The following is a 19,069-nucleotide window of genomic DNA, read 5'->3' on the forward strand; positions in this document are numbered from 1 at the left end:
CTGGCACAATTAATTCTTCATTTGACCACCAAATTTTGGTGGTCTAAGACCATTGAATTTGGTGGTCACTTTCACACCTCTCTTTATTTCTTTTTTTTTTTTAAATAATTACAAATTACAAAAATAATCCCTCATTAATACAAATTATAAAAACAGCCCCTCATTAATTGGAACTTCACTACAATTTCCTTTTTTTCTATTTAATTGTTTTAAATTAATAGTTAATTTTCTCAACAGAAAATGGGTAAAAATGAAAATATAACAGCATCAGTGACACAGAGAATCAAGTAAACCTTAAGAATAATGTTGACATAAGATCAATTACATAGATGGATAAAATCTGAAGAGGCATAGAGGTTCTTTTCTTCATTACATAACTTTCTTCAACATTAAATCAAGACATAATCAAGCTATACTATGTTAATTTTCTATTTTAGTATTTTGATATTTCCATGTCTAATTAAACGTTATTTTAGAAATTAAATAGAACCTGAAAGGAGCAATGATGCCCAATTCAACTCTACCCATATCATAAGGTGTTTTGTGACGAGCCTTGCTACAACTATGTCAGGAGGATAGCCTAATTTAGAAACACATGCTGTAAGGCTTATCATCTATTCCAATATTATATTAGAGCATGAAAGCTATCCACCATTGTTGCGCTTCTCCTCGAACCTAAAAAAATAGCAAGGAGTTCAAAAAACTGGAACCAAATGTGAAGCATATAATAGCAAGGAGATAAAGAAATGAAGGTATAGATAAAATGGGTCATTAAAGAAGCAAACAATTGATCATTTAGAACAGACCTTGTCAACTCCCTGCGACGTGTAGGACAAATAAGGGGCTCTAATCACGATCATGAGTCAGCCCATGCTGTTTCAGACTGAAACGAAATTGAATAACCTTCACGACTGTAAGGGATAAGTGCTGACATGATTGCTCAATAAGGCCTTTGAGGCATGGAAGAAGAGCACTAGTTTGCATATTTTTCTTGAGAATTGCTTCATATCCAATGCGAGATTCAAAATCTCATGGTGCTACCTGATAAACTATTACAGGAATGAACATACATTTGATGATCCTCACTTCCGCTTTCTCCTGGCATTGTCCTGGAACTATCATTGCATCTATCTGGTGTCCAAAACTGCAATGAAGCTTGAGATGTGATTTAAATGAGTTATAGACTAAGCAAGAATGAAAAACAGCTCATAAATGGTTAGCATATCAAATACTACGAGATTAACATCAGAATCAAAGACAGTCCATATGAACCTTCAACAGAAAGCAAGAGAATCACCATGTTAACTCAATTGAAACTTTTGCTGATAAATTAGTAGATGTGATCTTCCCTCTGTATGCCAACCAGCTATGTAGGCTTGTATCGATTCAAGAACTAATGCATATGGCAGAGTCCATGCCGTGCTTCAAGTTTCGTGCATTCTCTTAAAGATTACCAATAAACCATTACTTTCTGCAATGCCAAGGTGTTTTACAGTAAAGAGAAGTTCACTGCCAATAGCTGCCACATTCATCATCAGACAAACATTTGCACTCATTAATACTTTGAGTTGCCATTATTAATTCAATAATGTTTCAACATAGCCAATTAATTTCATATATGATCATCTTTAAACATATATATGTTTGTTCCCTCTTGACCTTTGTCTAGACATATATGATCATCTTTAAACATATATATGTTTCCCTCTTGATGATTTTCTGGATATGTCATAATTGAACTGATTCATATGCAAGTACCAAATTGAAGGCTAGATGGATTTTTTTATTACAAAGATAACGTACAAATTTAGCAATATGGTTATTAGGGAAGAGCGATTAGTTGGTATAGTTTCAAGCTTAATTTCAATCCTAAACTTGCTTATAGTTCTATTGACCCTTTGGACTTGCTTAAAATGATACATTTTAGCCAAATCCTTTTCTGTTTTGCCAGATGGATTTAAGAGGTTTGTTGGAAATGTGCATAATGTTTTATTTAATTATTTTGAATTCAGGAGAAGTTATTTAGTTATTGCATATGTTTAGGAGAAGTTATGGAAGTCAGTTGTAACTGATGTCTGTATTTCTGTATATATTTCCTGAAGTTCAATAGAAGTTTATGTTGGTTCCAAACTCTTAAATATTAATTACTACAAATTGGTATCAGAGCATATTATCTTGAGGGATCTGTGAGAATGGAAGCAGATGCAGTATCTTTTAATCAGGTTGCTGCACCAGTTTTTGATGGCCAAAATTATCAAGCATGGGCTATTAAAATAAAGGTTTATCTTGAAGCATTGGATCTTTGGGAGGCTGTAGAAGAAGATTATGAAGTTGCTCCGCTTCCACTAAATCCAACAATGGCACAGATAAAGAATCATAAGGAGAGAAAGACAAGGAAGTCAAAAGCTAAAGCCTGTCTTTTTTCTTCTGTTTCCAACACCATATTTACTAGAATTATGAGTCTGGAATCAGCAAAAGAAATATGGGACTACATCAAAAAGGAGTACCAGGGAAATGAAAGAACCAAGAACATGCACGTACTCAATTTGATTAGAGAATTTGAGATGCTGAAGATGAGGGAGTCAGAAACAATTAAAGACTATTCTGACAAGTTGCTGGGCATTGTCAACAAAGTCAGGCTGCTTGGTAAGGAGTTCTCTGATGAGAGAATTGTCCAAAAAATCCTTGTTACTTTGCCTGAAAAATATGAGTCTAAGATTTCTTCTTTGGAGGAGTCTAAAGATTTGTCAAACATATCTTTGGCAGAATTAGTAAATGCTTTACAGGCTCAAGAGCAAAGGAGAATGATGAGAAAAGAAGAAATGGTAGAGGGTGCTTTCAAGGCCAAAACTGAAAGTTCAGGAGGCAGCACAGACAAAAATTACAAGGAGAAGAAGAATAACAAGTTCAGCATTGATAACAAAAATGATGTGAACACACCTTGCCCATATTGCAAGAAGATGAATCATATGGCAAAAAGATGCTGGTGGCGGCCTGACATCAAGTGCAGGAAATGTGGTAATATGGGCCACATGGAAAAGGTTTGCAGATCACAACAAAGTGAAGCCGCAAAAGTTACAGAAGAACAAGATGAAGAGCAACTCTTTGTGGCAACGTGTTTTGCAATTAACAACATCTCCAGTGATGCGTGGTTGATAGATAGTGGTTGCACAAATCACATGACCAACGATCAAACTCTTTTCACAGAAATAGATAAAACTCTCATTTCTAAAGTCAAAATTGGAAATGGTGAGTTTATCTCAGTGAAAGGAAAAGAAACAGTGGCCATTGAAAGCTTAGCAGGTGTAAAACATATTGCTGATGTTTTATACGTGCCTGACATTGATCAAAACTTGCTCAGCTTGTTGAAAAGGGCTTCAAAGTTATTTTTGAAGACAAGTGGTGCTTCATCAAGGATACAAGCGGCAAAGATGTGTTTAAAGTGAAGATGAAAGCCAAAAGTTTTGCCTTGAATTTGATGGAGGATGAGCAAGCAACACCAGCAAGTCATGTTAGATGCATGCTTCATGAAAAGGAATTGCCAAAAAGTGTTTGGGCGGAAGCAACAAGTACTGCAGTTTTTCTACAAAACAGGCTGCCCACTAGAGCTGTGCAAGGAAAAACACCATTTGAGGCATGGTTCAGCACTTCAAAAGCTTACAGAATTTTCCAACCACAAAATGGGAAAATTATTATGAGCCCAAATGTCAAGTTCATGGAAGATAAACAATGGAGTTGGGAGGAGTCACTTGAAAGGCAATCTCCAACAAATTTGCAGATTCTTAATGAAAAGATCGATGATGTTCCTGTTCGTGGCATAAGATCTCTATCTAATATCTATGAAAGAAGTAATGTTTCTATTTTTGAGCCTTCAAAATTTAAAGAAGCCGAGAAGGATGACAAATGGATAAAAGCCATGAAAGAAGAGTTTCATATGATTAAGAAGAATGACACTTGGGAGCTAGTTGACATGCCTCAAAATAAAAAGAAAATTGGAGTTAAATGGGTTTTCAGAACCAAACTCAATGCTGATGGTTCTGTCAACAAACACAAAGATTTTTCAGAAACTTTTGCTCCTGTTGCACGCTTGGACACCATCAGAATGTTATTGGTATTGGCTGCACAAAGTGGGTGGAAGCTTTACCAATTGTATGTTAAATCAGCCTTTCTAAATGGCTATCTTCATTTAGAAATTTTTGTTGAGCAGCCAAAAGGTTTTGTAAATACTAAGGCAAGGAGGAGTTTGTTGGAAATGTGCCTTAGTTAATTTATTATGAGATAATGTTTTATTTAATTATTTTGAATTCAGGAGAAGTTATTTAGTTATTGCATATGTTTAGGAGAAGTTATGGAAGTCAGTTGTAACTAATGTCAGTATTTCTGTATATATTTCCTGAAGTTCAATAGAAGTTTATGTTGGTTCCAAACTCTTAAATATTAATTACTACAAGGTTGATAATGTCACTTTAAGCAAGTTTAGGAGCTAATGTGACACTCTGTCAATTCAGTGGCCAATCAATTTTTTACCCCAAATTCAGGGGCTCCTAATCTATTAAGCATTTAGAATACGAAAAACCAGCGCATAAGAATCACGAGGATCATGCATATATCGACTCACCAAACTTACAGCATAAACCATGTCTGGTCTGGAATGAGATACATTAACTTCCTTCTGAGCCCTTGATCTTTTATTTGGACGCATTAGAATCTGTCATGGATTTGATACCACTAGCAAAATCTGGAAAAAAAATTATGTCGCTAAAGTTACATTAAGAAAATCAACAGTTCCTAACAAATTTTCATCCACAAAGCATTTTATTCTACCTCCGCCATTGAAAATAGCTTTGTATCTGTCAATCTAAGCATCACAAAAAAGAGTATAACCAAGAGCTGTAAAAGAAGAAGCTTTAGCCTCACAAATCAGCACTCATACCATGTTGTACAAATCAATATATATGTCAAGATATATACATTAGACCTCTAAAAAAAGAGATTGGTCATTCATGAACAAATATGTTGCAGCAGCCTCATTAGACCAGAATGATTGTTCAGATTCTATGATCAGACATGAACAAAATTGAAACAAGCAGAAGAATAGAAATTATATTTAACTTAAACTCACATAAGAAAAAAAAACGGAGCTATATCAAGACTTTTCCTTTGAATCACTTTCATAACATTTCCATTGGGTTTTGATAACACTTTTATATAGTTAGTCCTCTTCACCCAAAAAAAAATTACAAGGACTAGCTTAAAAATGCAGTAAATGACCCACAAAGTACAGAGAATCATTAACCATAACCACAGATCTGCACAATTCGTACAAATTCGAAGGTCAAATTAACTACCTGTAGGAATAGAAACAGAAAGGAAGACACAGAACGAAACTATTCACACAACTAATTGAGCAGGAAATCAAAAGCAAGGAAATGAGATGCATATACATAATTTACCTTAACCCATGTCGAGCCAATAAGAGAGAGAGCAGATGGATGCTTCCTAGCACTCAACCTCGCATACAGGGTTTAATCGAGAAGATTGGAGTCGATAATAGAAGATTGCAGTGAGGATCGCAATTCAGAGCGATGAGTGTTATCGTAAGGGGACAAGTAGAGAATGAAAAGTAAGAAGAGATAAAACCCTAACACCTTTATATATTTTTTGATTTATTTAAGATTTTAGATAAAATAAAATTATTGAAATTATTTTCATTGTGACGGAATGAGAGAAAGCGTCTCTAAAAACGACAGCGCACTAAGACGGAATAACTTCCGTCTCAAATTACGTTAAGCAGATTAGCGGGAATTCCCCCGCTAGTTAATTTTGACGGAAAATTTCATTCCGTCTCAAATTTCCGTCTCAAACGAGTGACGGAATTCCGTCTCGCATTTGTGACGGAAAACATTCCGTCACAGTTTAACAGTTTTCTAGTAGTGGGACTTAATTTTATTTTTTATTTTGGATTTGTTTGTGACAATTAGATAATAAAGGGAGGTTAATTTATAAAATAAAAAATATAAGGATCAAATTAATTTTTTCCCCTTTGACTTTTAACACCGTTAGTCAATTTGGTATGTGTTTGCTAACGGAATGAACCTCAAGGAACCAGTTTGTAAATTTTTAAACCACAAGGATGCGAACGAAAACAGGTGTAACCACAAGGTTTATTTTTGTACTTTCCCCTTGATTTTATTATCATTAATATTTATAAATTTAAATGTACACAAATATAATTAATACAAACTAAAATTAGAATATATTAATAACTATAATTATAATTGATAGTATAAAATATAAAGGGTTAAGATGCAAAAATACCTCCTAACATGTTTTTTAGGAGCAATTTTACCCCTAACGTCTAAAATGGTACAATTTTACCCCTATCGTTAGAAGCAAGAGCAATTTTATCCATAAGGTTGATAAATTGGGTCAATTTCACAAATAATTCATCAAATTATCTTATCGGTAATGAATTTTGGCATCTACACTTCACACGTGCGTCATTTTAAATCACAAACATATGTTGGGATATGAAAAAATAAAAAAAATATATTGTGTTTTTGTACGAATTAGACAAAAAAAATTTAAAAAATTCACCGAATTTATAAATATTAATCTCCAATTTTATTTTTAAATTATAAAAAACATGAAATCATTTTTTTAGAATGAATTGTTATGCAATTGGTGCCGAATAATGAATAAAAATATATGTGTTTTATAATAGTGATTGAAATTGATCCAATTTATCAACGTTGAGGGTAAAATTGCTATTGACTTCCAAAGTTAGGGGTAAAATTGCACCATTTTAGACGTTAGGGGTAAAATTGCTCTTGACCCAAAACGTCAAGGGTATTTTTGCACCTTAACCCAAATATAAAAATATGAAGCAATAAAAAAAATAAGGTATCAAAATAGGTTTATGGTTTTTGGAGAAGTTTCAATTTAGGTTCCACGTATAAAATAGCACCAATATAGGTTTAACGTTTAAAAAATGGAATAATATCAATTTAGGCTTCGATAACGGAACTTGACACGTCATTAATATTACTTTGTTATTAACAATATTACTTCAAAAAAAAAATTATTAAGCAAAATAGCAAAAACCATATAATATGCAAATATTTATTCTTTAGATTATGGACAATGATATTATTATAATTATTACCGTTATCGTACCAAAGCAATACCAATTCTGTGTAGCATTACAAGTAGGCTTTGTTATTGTATTTAACTGCATATGTGACTATTATCCGAGCAGTCACGTCGAAACTTTTCGACGGAATTCATTCCGTCGAAACTTTTCTAGTAGTTATTGGCATTCATATCTCAATTATTTTCCTATATCTTTATATGACTGATGTTCTTAATTTCTTCTTCAAAATGGAAATGTTGCAAAAATGTATATCATAAGATTGATAGTCAAGACAAATTTTATTCGTAATAGTGCAATTTTACCTTTAAAGCAATTAGATATATCCAACATGACGTTTAGTTTACCAGTCCGTGTGAATTTGCAGAGGCATGGGATTAAATTAAGTGTTAACTGTGTGCTGTGCAATGGTCGTTGGGAGGATGAGTGGCACTGCTTTATTGAGTGCGACACTGCTGTTCGTTTCTGGCGTAAGGTAAACCTTTTGTTTGTTATGTAGGAACAGGCCCGTCAAGCTGATAGTATAGGGGACTGGTTCCATAAAGTGGAGCTTATGTAGATCCAGGAATGACCGACTCTAGAATGCGGAGGTCACGTCTTTGGAGGATATAGCATTCAGAGCACAGGCGATGTTAGGAAACTTGCTTCGCACGAAGCTGCTGAAGAAGGAAGTTGCAGCAAGTCCGATCTGCAGCAACCAGTGGCGAATACAGGATTACTCGGTTGGGGGGCCGATTTTACATGTGCGTTCGGGAATTTTTTTTTTTTTTTGCTAAATCGAACTTGCTTAATTACTTTTTTTTGTATATATTTGCTATAATTTGAATGGTCAAGAACCAATTTTAAGTATTAATGTATAATTTCTCAAAATTAAGTTAGATTTCGTTTAATAATCCTAAACTTAAAAAAAAAATGGATTTAGGGAGGGCTGAACATGTAAAAAAATTTAAAAAATTGATTTCAGATGGCCTACCAGGCAAAAAAAAATTAATAATTTGGATTTAAGAATGCATAAGAGACAAAAAAAAAAATTACAAATTTGGATATATAGAGGCCTAACTGGCAAAAAAAAGTTTAGAAATTTGGATTTAGAAAAACCTAACAGGCCAAAAAAAATTAGAAATTTGGATTTAGAGAGTACCTAATAGGTCCAAAATATTAAAATTTTGAATTTTGGACAAGCTTAACACGTAATGATATATATTTAATTTTTTTTATCAGTTCAATGCTAGTTTCTAAAAAAAGTTATAACATTTTTACATTTTTTTTATTTTCAGTTTTAAAATTTAAAATTTAATTTAGAAATTCAGTTGTTTGAGTCTAAAAAATAAAAAATTATTTTTTAATGGAAAAAACATAATAAAAATGAGTTCAAAAGTATTATGAAAATAAATTAATTAATGAATAATAGTAACATAGTTTTATAATTATTGAAAAATAAAATTTAAATAAATAAGCATCTAATCTACCTTTAAACAATAAAATATTACTACATAGATTATATATAGACTATTATTAATATTAGGGGGGCCGAAACTACTCGTAACCATGAAAATTCCGGCGGCCGGAGGGGCCGGGCCACCCCTGTCTCCGCCCCTGGCAGCAACCACATCAACCGTTGCGTCCAATGGCACTTACCGCCTGCTGCATTTCTTTCATGCTGTACTGATGACGCGTATACTGCTGGGAACGAGCACTCCAGAATTGGAGCGGTAGTATGTGCTGCACATGGGAACTTGTTGACGGGAAGACCAGAAAAGATTTTGAATTATTTAACAGTGAAGGAATGCGGGGCAGAGGCTCTGCTACGCACACAGAACCTTAACAACGTGATCTTTGAGTCCAGTGATTGATGCAGTTCAGTCCCCAACAATGGATATCTCAGAATTTGGGGATATAATCGGGTAGTGCAAGGAGATATTGATCGTCAATGACTCTTACTCAGTCAAATGGATTCGACGACAAGGTAACGACGCGACCCATGCAATTGCTAAGACTGCACGTTTAAATACTTGTCCGTTATTCTTTAATTCTTTACCGAGTTTTGTTACACCAAGTATGTTACACTATTACAGGTCGGATTCATTAATATTGTTGATTGATTTTTTATTAAAAAAAAAAAGATTTTGTGTAAGGTTTTTCATTAAAACAAATAAAATATTTAATATACTATTCCTCATCCAAACAAGCCCTAAGATGAAGTCCAAAACTTTCAGCCTTTGTTTGGGAGTTTGAAGGTTAATGGAAGGGAGAGTTAAAGGAGGTAATGGAAAGGGAAGGGAAGTGATGGAATGGAAAGTTAACAATTAACCTTGTTTGGGAGTTTATAGGATGTAAATGAGGTTAAATGTTTAACCTTGTTTGAGAGTTTAAATATGGAGGGAAAAGAAGGTTAAATTTACTCTGCAGAGACAAGAAATTTTAAAAAAGTTTACGTTACTCCCATTAACCCCCAATTTGGAGGTTAGAGTTTGGAGGTTAGAGAAAGTAAACATTTAACCCCATTAACCTCTATTTACTCTCAAAAAATAACTCCCAAACAAGGTTAACTCAATACTTAATCTTCTGTTACTCCCATTTACTCCCATTAACCTCTTCCCAAACAAGGGCTCAGTGCTGGTTCAGCCACTGGTTGAAAGAACAAAATCAAGACAAGTCTCCACAATCACCATCAGAAACAAAAAAACGACAACAGAAGCTCTGTTTTGCTGTCGTTTTACAGGAACGACGCATCTAATCCTGCGCTTAATTAGACCACCGAGCACGCATTTCATTTCCACTTCTTCTTCCTTCACTTTCAAAACGCCAGAGCTTAAGCAAAGAGTTCAAATAAAGGTACGAAACTTCCTTGTAAATCCTTTCATTTTGCAATTTACATTCCTCATAATTGTTTTTTTCTCATTCTGATTTCAAATTCGATTTTAATCTCAGTCGCTTTAATCCTTCGTTATCCGCAATTGATTTTCAGAATTGTGTCTAGAATTTACTTTCTAATAATTGAAATCGATGCTTTGAAGGTGACTGATAAAATTCCCGAGAGAGATGGTTTTCTTGTGCTGGGCGCGTCCTTCGCCTGAAGAACAGAAGAATTGTTTAATAAAGTAGATGGAAATGAAAACAATCATTCTCTATTTATTTATTTATTTTGGAAATTGAAATTAATTTTGGTCACTTACAATTGATATATGTATTATCTATCTTAGGTCTTCTGATTTCAATTATGACCCAAAGTATAAAGGAGCTACTGCTAAATCTGCAACTTCTCTCAAAGAAGATCATCAGCTCTCCAAAGATGGTTTCTCACTGAACCATGCTCGTGTTTTAGTCGGTTCTGTCTTCAGGCTTTTGAAAAGGGCAAATCAGCTCTTCAAACTTGGAGGTAAGCAAGGATTAAGCTTCAATTTTGTTTCTAAGCTTAGTGGAGAAAATCAATTTTACCAACATTATACAAAATTGTTAGAGCTGTAATCGAACCGAGCTTTGATATACTCATGATCGGCTCAGTATAAAATTGAGCTCGAGCCGAGTTTCGAGCTCGTTTCGAGCTCAAAATCATGCCCGAGTTCAATTCATTAAGGGAATTGTATGATCGTGAGAGCAGCTCGTTTGTTTATTCAAGAACTTTGCTCGCTAATTTCTCATTAATTTTATTAATGAATTTTGTTAATAAACTTTGCTAACGAACAATTCATTAATTATGTTTATAATAAGTTCACGAGATCCTAATTATTACTAAATTCAAATATACCTCATTGTATCTAATTATTAGATATAAATAATATTATTAATACAAAATTAAAGTTTGTTCATGAGCTTTGTATCAAGTATGTTTATGAACATCATAATTGAGCTAGCAACTTGTGCTTCATTTGATTGATATGTGCGAGTTTTGTTAGAAAATGGCTTTGTTGTGTTGAATAAAAATGGCTTTGAAAGTACGGGGTATATTTGTCTTTAACTACTTTACTCTCAAGAGCACTTTTACAATCCCACATGGGAAACTTATAACCCTTTGAGTGGGTATATATAGAATTGGGCTTTAGAAGCCTTTAAATTGTGTTAAGTGGTTTTTAGCAAATATACCACACGCGCGCGCTCGCTCGTTCGCGCGACGCCCGACTGGACTGGGCCCGAATTTTATTTTTTTTTTATCCGTTTCAACTTCTTTGAATTTTTCTTTAGCATTTTAATTAGTAAAAAACGGAACCTTATTTATCTCCTGGTCTCACTCCACGTTCTAACGTGTATATGAACGTTCTAACGTTCATATTTCTGTGGCCTATAAATACAATAAGTTTCCAGTTTTTCTAAACACAGTTTTTCTTTCAATCGTTTTTTTTTCTGGGCAGTTAAAATACTCTTTTGCTGTTCTACAATCTTCGACTTTGAGTGCACAGGTTCGAAGGTTTTCTGTGTTAACCTTGGGGAGCGACCGGAGTTACAGATTGCACCTCCGTCTGCCGAAATCGCTTTCAAGGCAGTGGGCAGTGGCCTCCGCCACGGCACAGTTCGATTTTCGTTCTTAATTTCAATTCCGTTTTTTCTGTAGCCCTCCTTTGTTTCTTACAATTTGAAAGCGAATTTCTGTTTCGCAATCATGTCTGCTTTAATTGCGAAATCCCTTCCTGACCTCTCCAAACTTGAACCTCTGGACGGTCTTAATTACAAAAGATGGTCGCAGAAAATTCTGATTTTCTTTGAACAGCTCGAACTGGACTATGTTGTTGTCCAGGATCCACCCTGTGACCCAAATGGTCCTGCCATGTCCCTGATTGTTCAGCAGTACGACACTCGTTCTGCAAAATACGAAAAAGACAACAAAACAGTCAGGGGTCATCTCCTAAATCATATGTCGAACCCACTGTTCGATATTTTTGTCAATAAAAGGTCTGCCAAAGAAATTTGGGATACCCTCAAAGAAAAATACGGGTCTCATGATGCAGGTAAACGTAAATATGTGGTTGGAAGATGGCTCAATTATCAAATGGTTGATGAAAAACCAATCATTGAGAATCTAGTTGCTGAAGTTCTGGGTGAAGGCATGACAATGTCTGATCTGTTGCAAGCCAATGTTCTCCTGGAAAAATTTCCACCCTCCTGGAGTGATTTCAGAAACCATTTGAAACATAAGAAAAAAGACTTCAGTCTCCAGGAGCTAGTCAGTCACATGAGAACTGAAGAAGCAAATCGAATGAAAGATAAGCAACTTTCCTATAAGTCTGTTTCAATTCATGCTAATATTGTTGAATCTGCTGTGGTGTCAAAAGACAGGAACAAAGGACCTTCAACCAAATTCCAAAAAGGCTCAAACCAGAACAAGCCTTTCAAGAAGAATGGAAGAATTCAGAAGAGGAAAGTAGTGGAATGCTTTGTGTGTGGTAAACCTGGCCACAAGGCATTTCAGTGCTACCAAAGGAAGAACCAACAGAACACCAATCATAATCCAAACAACAGAGCTGCTCCACAATCCAATCTGGTGGAAAATGAAGAAATTATTGCTGCTGTTGTGGTTGAAGCTAATCTGGTGGAAAACAAAATGGACTGGGTTCTAGATACTGGAGCTACAAGGCACTTATGCTCAAACAAGGACCTGTTTAATCACTTTAAGGACGCTGCCAATGGGGAATGCGTCTACATGGGAAACACCACTACTGCTGGTGTTGTCGGTAAAGGAACAATTTTAATTAAGTTAACTTCTGAAAAAAGCTTGTCTTTAAATAATGTGTTGTATGTGCCTGCTCTTCGTAGAAATCTTATTTCTGGTAGCTTGCTAAATAAGGCTGGTTTAAAAATTATTTTTGAGGCTGATAAGGTTATTCTCACTAGGAATGGGACTTTTGTGGGAAAAGGGTACCTAGCTGATGGCCTCTTTATTTTGAACACTGTCCATGTGAATTTTGTTGGAATTAATGCAACTACATCTGCTTCTGTTTACTTGAGTGAATCCATTAATTTGTGGCATGGTAGATTAGGACATGTAAATTTTGCTTCGATTAAAAAATTGGGAAATATGCATGTTATAAATGTCACTAATTCTGAAATTAATTTCAAATGCTCTATATGTGTGGAAGCAAAATTTGCAAAGAAACCTTTCTTACCTGTTGAGAATAGAAGTACAGAACTGCTTGGTTTAATTCACTCTGATTTGGCTGTTTTTCAAAACTCTGTTAGCAAAGGTGGCAAAAGATATTACATTACTTTTGTTGATGACTTCTCTAGATATACCAAAGTATATTTATTAAAATCAAAAGATGAGGCTGAGCATATGTTTATTAAATTTAAATCAGAGGTAGAGAATCAATTAGACAAGAAAATAAAAAGGCTTAGGTCCGATAGGGGAGGAGAGTATGGAACTTTTTTCCTTAAGTCCTTTTGTGAGAATAATGGCATTGTACATGAGACTAGTGCGCCGTATACACCTCAACAAAACGGTATTGCTGAAAGGAAAAATAGAACTCTCAAAGAGATGATGAATGTCATGTTAATTAGTTCTGGGTTATCTGATAACATGTGGGGGGAAGCTGTCTTATCTGCATGTTATATTCTGAATAGGGTTCCCCATAAAAAGTTAGATAAAACTCTTTATGAACTATGGAAGGGTTTTGCACCCAATTTGAATTTTTTGAGAGTTTGGGGTTGTCTTGCTAAAGTTGCATTTCCATCCTTTAGAAAGCCAAACATAGGACCCAAGACCTTTGATTGTGTTTTCATTGGTTATGCCTCAAATAGTGCCGCTTATAGGTTCATGAATCTAAACGACTATAGCATATATGAATCTAGAGATGTAGTGTTTTTTGAAAACACCTTTCCCCTAAAGAAAGACAAACAGTGTGATGCAACTAGTGCTTCTACTTCATTACCTATTCCTACTCCAATTGTGTCTGCTTCATCTCTACCTCAGGATGAGAATGAAAATGATATTGCTTTTGAACCTAGGAGAAGCAAAAGAAGAAGAATAGAAAATAGCTTTGGACCAGATTTCATTTCAGCCTTTCTATTAGAAAATCCAGATAACATTACTGATGAGATTATGTCTGCCTATCTAATAGAAGAAGACCCAAAAACATATAAAGAAGCAGTCACTTCTATAGATGCTGATTTTTGGAAAGAAGCTATTAAAAGTGAAATAGATTCCATTATGGCCAACCATACATGGGAATTAGTTGATCTACCAAAAGGCTCTAGACCTATAAGGTGTAAATGGATATTTAAACGAAAATTGAGGCCTGACGGATCCATTGAAAAATTTAAAGCCAGATTAGTTGTAGTGGGTTATAGTCAAAAGAAAGGAATTGACTATTTTGATACTTATTCTCCTGTTACTAAAATCTCTACTATTAGAGTTCTTATTGCCATTGCAGCAATTCATAACTTGGTGATACATTAAATGGATATAAAGACGGCTTTTCTAAATGGGGATTTAGAAGAGGAGATCTATGTACAGCAACCAGAAGGACACGTCATACCTGGACACGAGGACAAAGTGTGCAAATTGAAAAAATCACTCTATGGGTTGAAACAAGCACCCAAGCAATGGTATGAAAAATTTAACAGTGTTTTACTTTCCAATGGGTATGTGGTTAATGGATCGGATACATGTGTCTATTCTAAGTCTTGTGATTCGAATTATGTGATTATATGCCTATATGTGGATGACATGCTTATCTTAGGGACAAGCCTAGATATGGTTAATGACACAAAATCCTTTCTCTCTTCTCACTTTGACATGAAAGACATGGGAGAAGCGGATGTAATTCTTGGCATCAGAATTACTAAGACAGAAAATGGGTTCTCATTAGGACAGTCACATTATGTTGAAAAGCTGTTGAAAAAATTTAACAGTTTTGATGTAGTTCCAGCTAGAACTCCTTATGATCCTAGTGTAAATTTAACAAGTAATAAGGGAGGAAATAGTGTCTCCCAATAGGAATACGCTAAGATCATAGGTAGTGTAATGTTCCTAATGAACCATACTAGACTTGACATAGCCTGTGCTGTCAGTAGATTGAGTAGATATACTCACTGTCCAAGTAATGAACACTGGACTGCACTTTATCGCTTATTGAAATACTTAAGAGGTACCATGAATTATTGTTTGCACTTTACTAAATTTCCTGCTGTTTTAGAAGGATATACTGATGCAAATTGGGTATCTAACAATGATAAGGTGAGTTCCACCAGTGGCTATGTTTTTGTTCTAGGTGGTGGTGCAGTGTCTTGGAAATCATCCAAGCAAACCTGTATTGCTCGATCAACCATGGAATCTGAATTTATAGCTCTTGAACTGGCTTGTCAAGAAGCAGAATGGTTGAGAGCTCTAGTAGCAGATGTTCCATTGTGGGGGAATTCTTCTGCACCCATTTCAATGCATTGTGATTCACAGACAGCTATCGGTACAACAAAGAATAGTGTCTACAATGGAAAGAAAAGACCTATTCGCATTAGACATGGAATTTTGAAACAACTCTTGAAGAATGGAGTAATTGCCTTAGACTATGTGAGGTCGGAAAAGAATCTAGCAGATCCTTTTACCAAAGGGTTACCTAGAAGAGTTGTACTTGAGTCGTCGAGGGGAATGGGACTAAAGCCTGTTGAGTAAAGGAAATATGGTGGACACCATTCGTGGTCAAACCAAACGATATTTTCCTTGTTATGCACTATACTACTCCCATTCCTATGGCAAATAATAGTGCGTGTGTAATTCATAGCCCGATTAAGTGGTGGTTCATGATAATGGACCTGATGGATATGTTTTGAAGGTTGAGTTATGAGAAACTCTTAATGATCTCATTTTGAGATCACCTACTTGAGTGTGGAGGTGGGCCGCCTTCTATGAAAGACTCATGCAGTCTTTCTAGAGCACTCATGAGACCCAAGGTGTACGCATGGCCTTCAAAAGCGTTGTAATGTATTATCGCGGAACAACAAAAGTTTTTAAGGTTATTTACGTGTTGTGAGGGTCTCAGATGAAGTTTTAGAAGTTCAAGAGTAATTCACTTCTAAAACGTCACCCTGTTGCCTCATCTCACTACGTATCAATTCAATCGAAAGACATTGATACTTAAGTTCTTCATAACCTTATCGTATTCTTTTTATTTGCCCAGAAAATTATCTTCTTTGTGCTATTTTAAAATTGTTTTTATAAAGCCATTTGTGGGGGATTGTTAGAAAATGGCTTTGTTGTGTTGAATGAAAATGGCTTTGAAAGTGTGGGGTATATTTGTCTTTAACCACTTTGCTCTCCAGAGCACTTTTACAATCCCACATGAGAAACTTATAACCCTTTGAGTGGGTATATATAGAATTGGGCTTTAGAAGCCTTTAAATTGTGTTAAATGGTTTTTAGCAAATATACCACACGCGCGCGCTCGCTCGTTCGCGCGACGCCCGCCCGTCCCGACTGGGCCCGAATTTTATTTTATTTTTTATCCGTTTCAACTTCTTTAAATTTTTCTTCAGCATTTTAATTAGTAAAAAACAGAACCTTATTTATCTCCTGGTCTCACTCCACGTTCTAACGTGTATATGAACGTTCTAACGTTCATATTTCTGTGGCCTATAAATACAATAAGTTTCCAGCTTTTCTAAACACAGTTTTTCTTTCAATCGTTTTTTTCTGGGCAATTAAAATACTCTTTTGCTATTCTACAATCTTCGACTTTGAGTGCACAGGTTCGAAGGTTTTCTGTGTTAACCTTGGGGAGCGACCGGAGTTACAGATTGCACCTCCGTCTGCCGAAATCGCTTTCAAGGCAGTGGCCTCCGCCATGGCACAGTCCAATTTTCGTTCTTAATTTCAATTCCGTTTTTTCTGTAACCCTCCTTTGTTTCTTACAAGTTTGTGTTTTAATGTTTGGTGTCTAAGTCGGAGGGTTGGAGGATCGACCAGAAGTAAGAGTATATGAATTAATTATACCTAATTTAAGAAATGCAAATCCTACTTTGATTTTTTTGTGGATAATTTCGCCCTGTATTTGTTGTTCAAGGAGGAGAGGAGACTGAATTTGCTTTCATAGTTCTGTGACATATGTAGTTGATAGTCAATTCTGAAGCCATTTTCTGTTTTTGGATAGTGGGAAGAGAATAAGTGAATTTGAAGAAGATAAGCTGCTAAATCCTATTAAGAATAACCAGTTATTCTCCAAATTATGTAGCATATATGTGTTTTTTGGTTTCATAGACTTGTCACACTGTCTTCTCTCAATTAATGGGCACTGAGTTTTTTTTTTTTACTAGACATTGCAGTTTGGAGGATCCTGCACTCCAGAATATATTTGTATGTGGGTTTGACAATTCTATGCTTTGGTTACTTGTGAGATTAATGACCATTTGGACACAATAAGCAATTGGAATACGGCCTTTATTGAATGAGTTTAACTGCAGTATTAAGGGTACACATGGTTGTCGCACCAGGAATTACTCAAAAGGTATATGGATTATCTCTGGGTGTTGGGCTTGATGAGTGCAAATAACTTAGATTATCTCTGGGTGTGAACGCGATTGGAAACAGGAGTAGATACTGCAAATAACTTTTTTAGCATGTTCTTGATTGTGCCCTATAATATCCAGTTTCCCTCTAAATTTGTAATTCCTGTAGGATAGGAAACATTGTTTTTGGGTTTAGAGAAACATTCCCGTAGGCCCAAAAAAATCGAATTTTGAATTTAGAGACGGTCTAATAGGACCTGGACCAACTTTGTAGTGCTATTTCAGCATCCGAACAAAATTTCTTGGATACAGGAGGTCGGAACCACCATAGTCTCAAATTTTATGGAAACATGGGGGCCTAATCTACCTCTGGTCATGGTGGTTTTGGCGGCCGGAGGGACCGGGCTCCCCTTGTATCCGCCTCTGATTGCAGGTACCACATCATCAATGAACAAACTTTCTACAATGGATGGGCATGGAGTGAATTAGAATGGCATGTATGGTGGTGGCCCTAATTGAGTCATCGGAGGAGATTCGGTAACTGTATGTGTTGTGCCCTTAGTTGGAGAAATTGTTTAGAGGATTATGGAAGAATGTTGAAGTGGGTATGGATGTCAAATGTGTGATTGGGTATGATCAGAAGGGATTGATAGAGTGTTTAGTAATAGAGATTGTTCGGTGTTATGCACTAAAGTTTAAGAATGATAATAGTGAGAGGCTGCCATTGATATCGAGATTGAGTTTCAGTACGAAGAATAATAGCTTGACTGTGTGGGCATAATTTCAAATAGGACCGTAAATCAGCCAGCTGTTCATGTGCCGTTTGGCATTCTGTTCGATAAAAATTCGATCCTGTTTGGTTTAATTTAAGTCAAGCTTGAGCATGATTTAAGGTTCGATTCGTAAAACGAGCCGAGTTTCAGCATAAAGAAACTCGAGTCGAAAGCTCGCGAGCAGGCTCGGTTATATAGGTTCGTGAACTAACTCATAAACAAGCTAGATTATAATGTTCATTAATAGACTCGTCAACAAATTCGGTTCAATTTTTTTAAATAATAGTATTTCCATAAAGTGGAGAATGTGATCGACCCAATTTGATGATGCTAACTTTAATTAATTGATTTGTTTCATAATGAAAATCAGGTCCATGCCAAACACGAGGGTGAATTACAAAATTCAGTCCTTTGGAAATGTTTGGAAATTGCCATCTAGTGCACTAATTGGCTCCTTTATGATATTTGACATAGTTTCTCAATGAGATACTATTGCAGTAATTAGGCCTAAATCATAATAACTTTTGCAACATTTATAAATAGGTAACATAAGATTTGTTTTTTTTCCGACAGAATTCCATCGTAAATGTCAGAAAGTGCTGATGGAAAATAGTATTCCATCAACAATTCCGTTATAGGTCAGACAGAATATGTTTCCGTCAAAATAGAAGGCCAGAAAAATGGCGGGAATGTTCCCGCCATAATATACGAAATGTTC

The 19,069-nt window shown here is 35.4% G+C and overlaps 1 long non-coding RNA gene across 1 annotated transcript; it reads right to left on the bottom strand.

Moving 5' to 3' along the window:
- Positions 1-316: 316 nt before the first annotated feature.
- Positions 317-5,597, bottom strand: LOC136209807 (uncharacterized). Its single transcript, XR_010677674.1, has 5 exons — positions 5,454-5,597; positions 4,619-4,738; positions 1,298-1,519; positions 807-1,144; positions 317-675 (listed from the first exon to the last, which is right to left on the bottom strand). It is a non-coding gene; the product is annotated as an uncharacterized lncRNA (long non-coding RNA).
- Positions 5,598-19,069: the final 13,472 nt, after the last annotated feature.

Source organism: Euphorbia lathyris, chromosome 10 (assembly GCF_963576675.1).
Source record: "Euphorbia lathyris chromosome 10, ddEupLath1.1, whole genome shotgun sequence".
Lineage (NCBI taxonomy): Eukaryota > Viridiplantae > Streptophyta > Magnoliopsida > Malpighiales > Euphorbiaceae > Euphorbia > Euphorbia lathyris.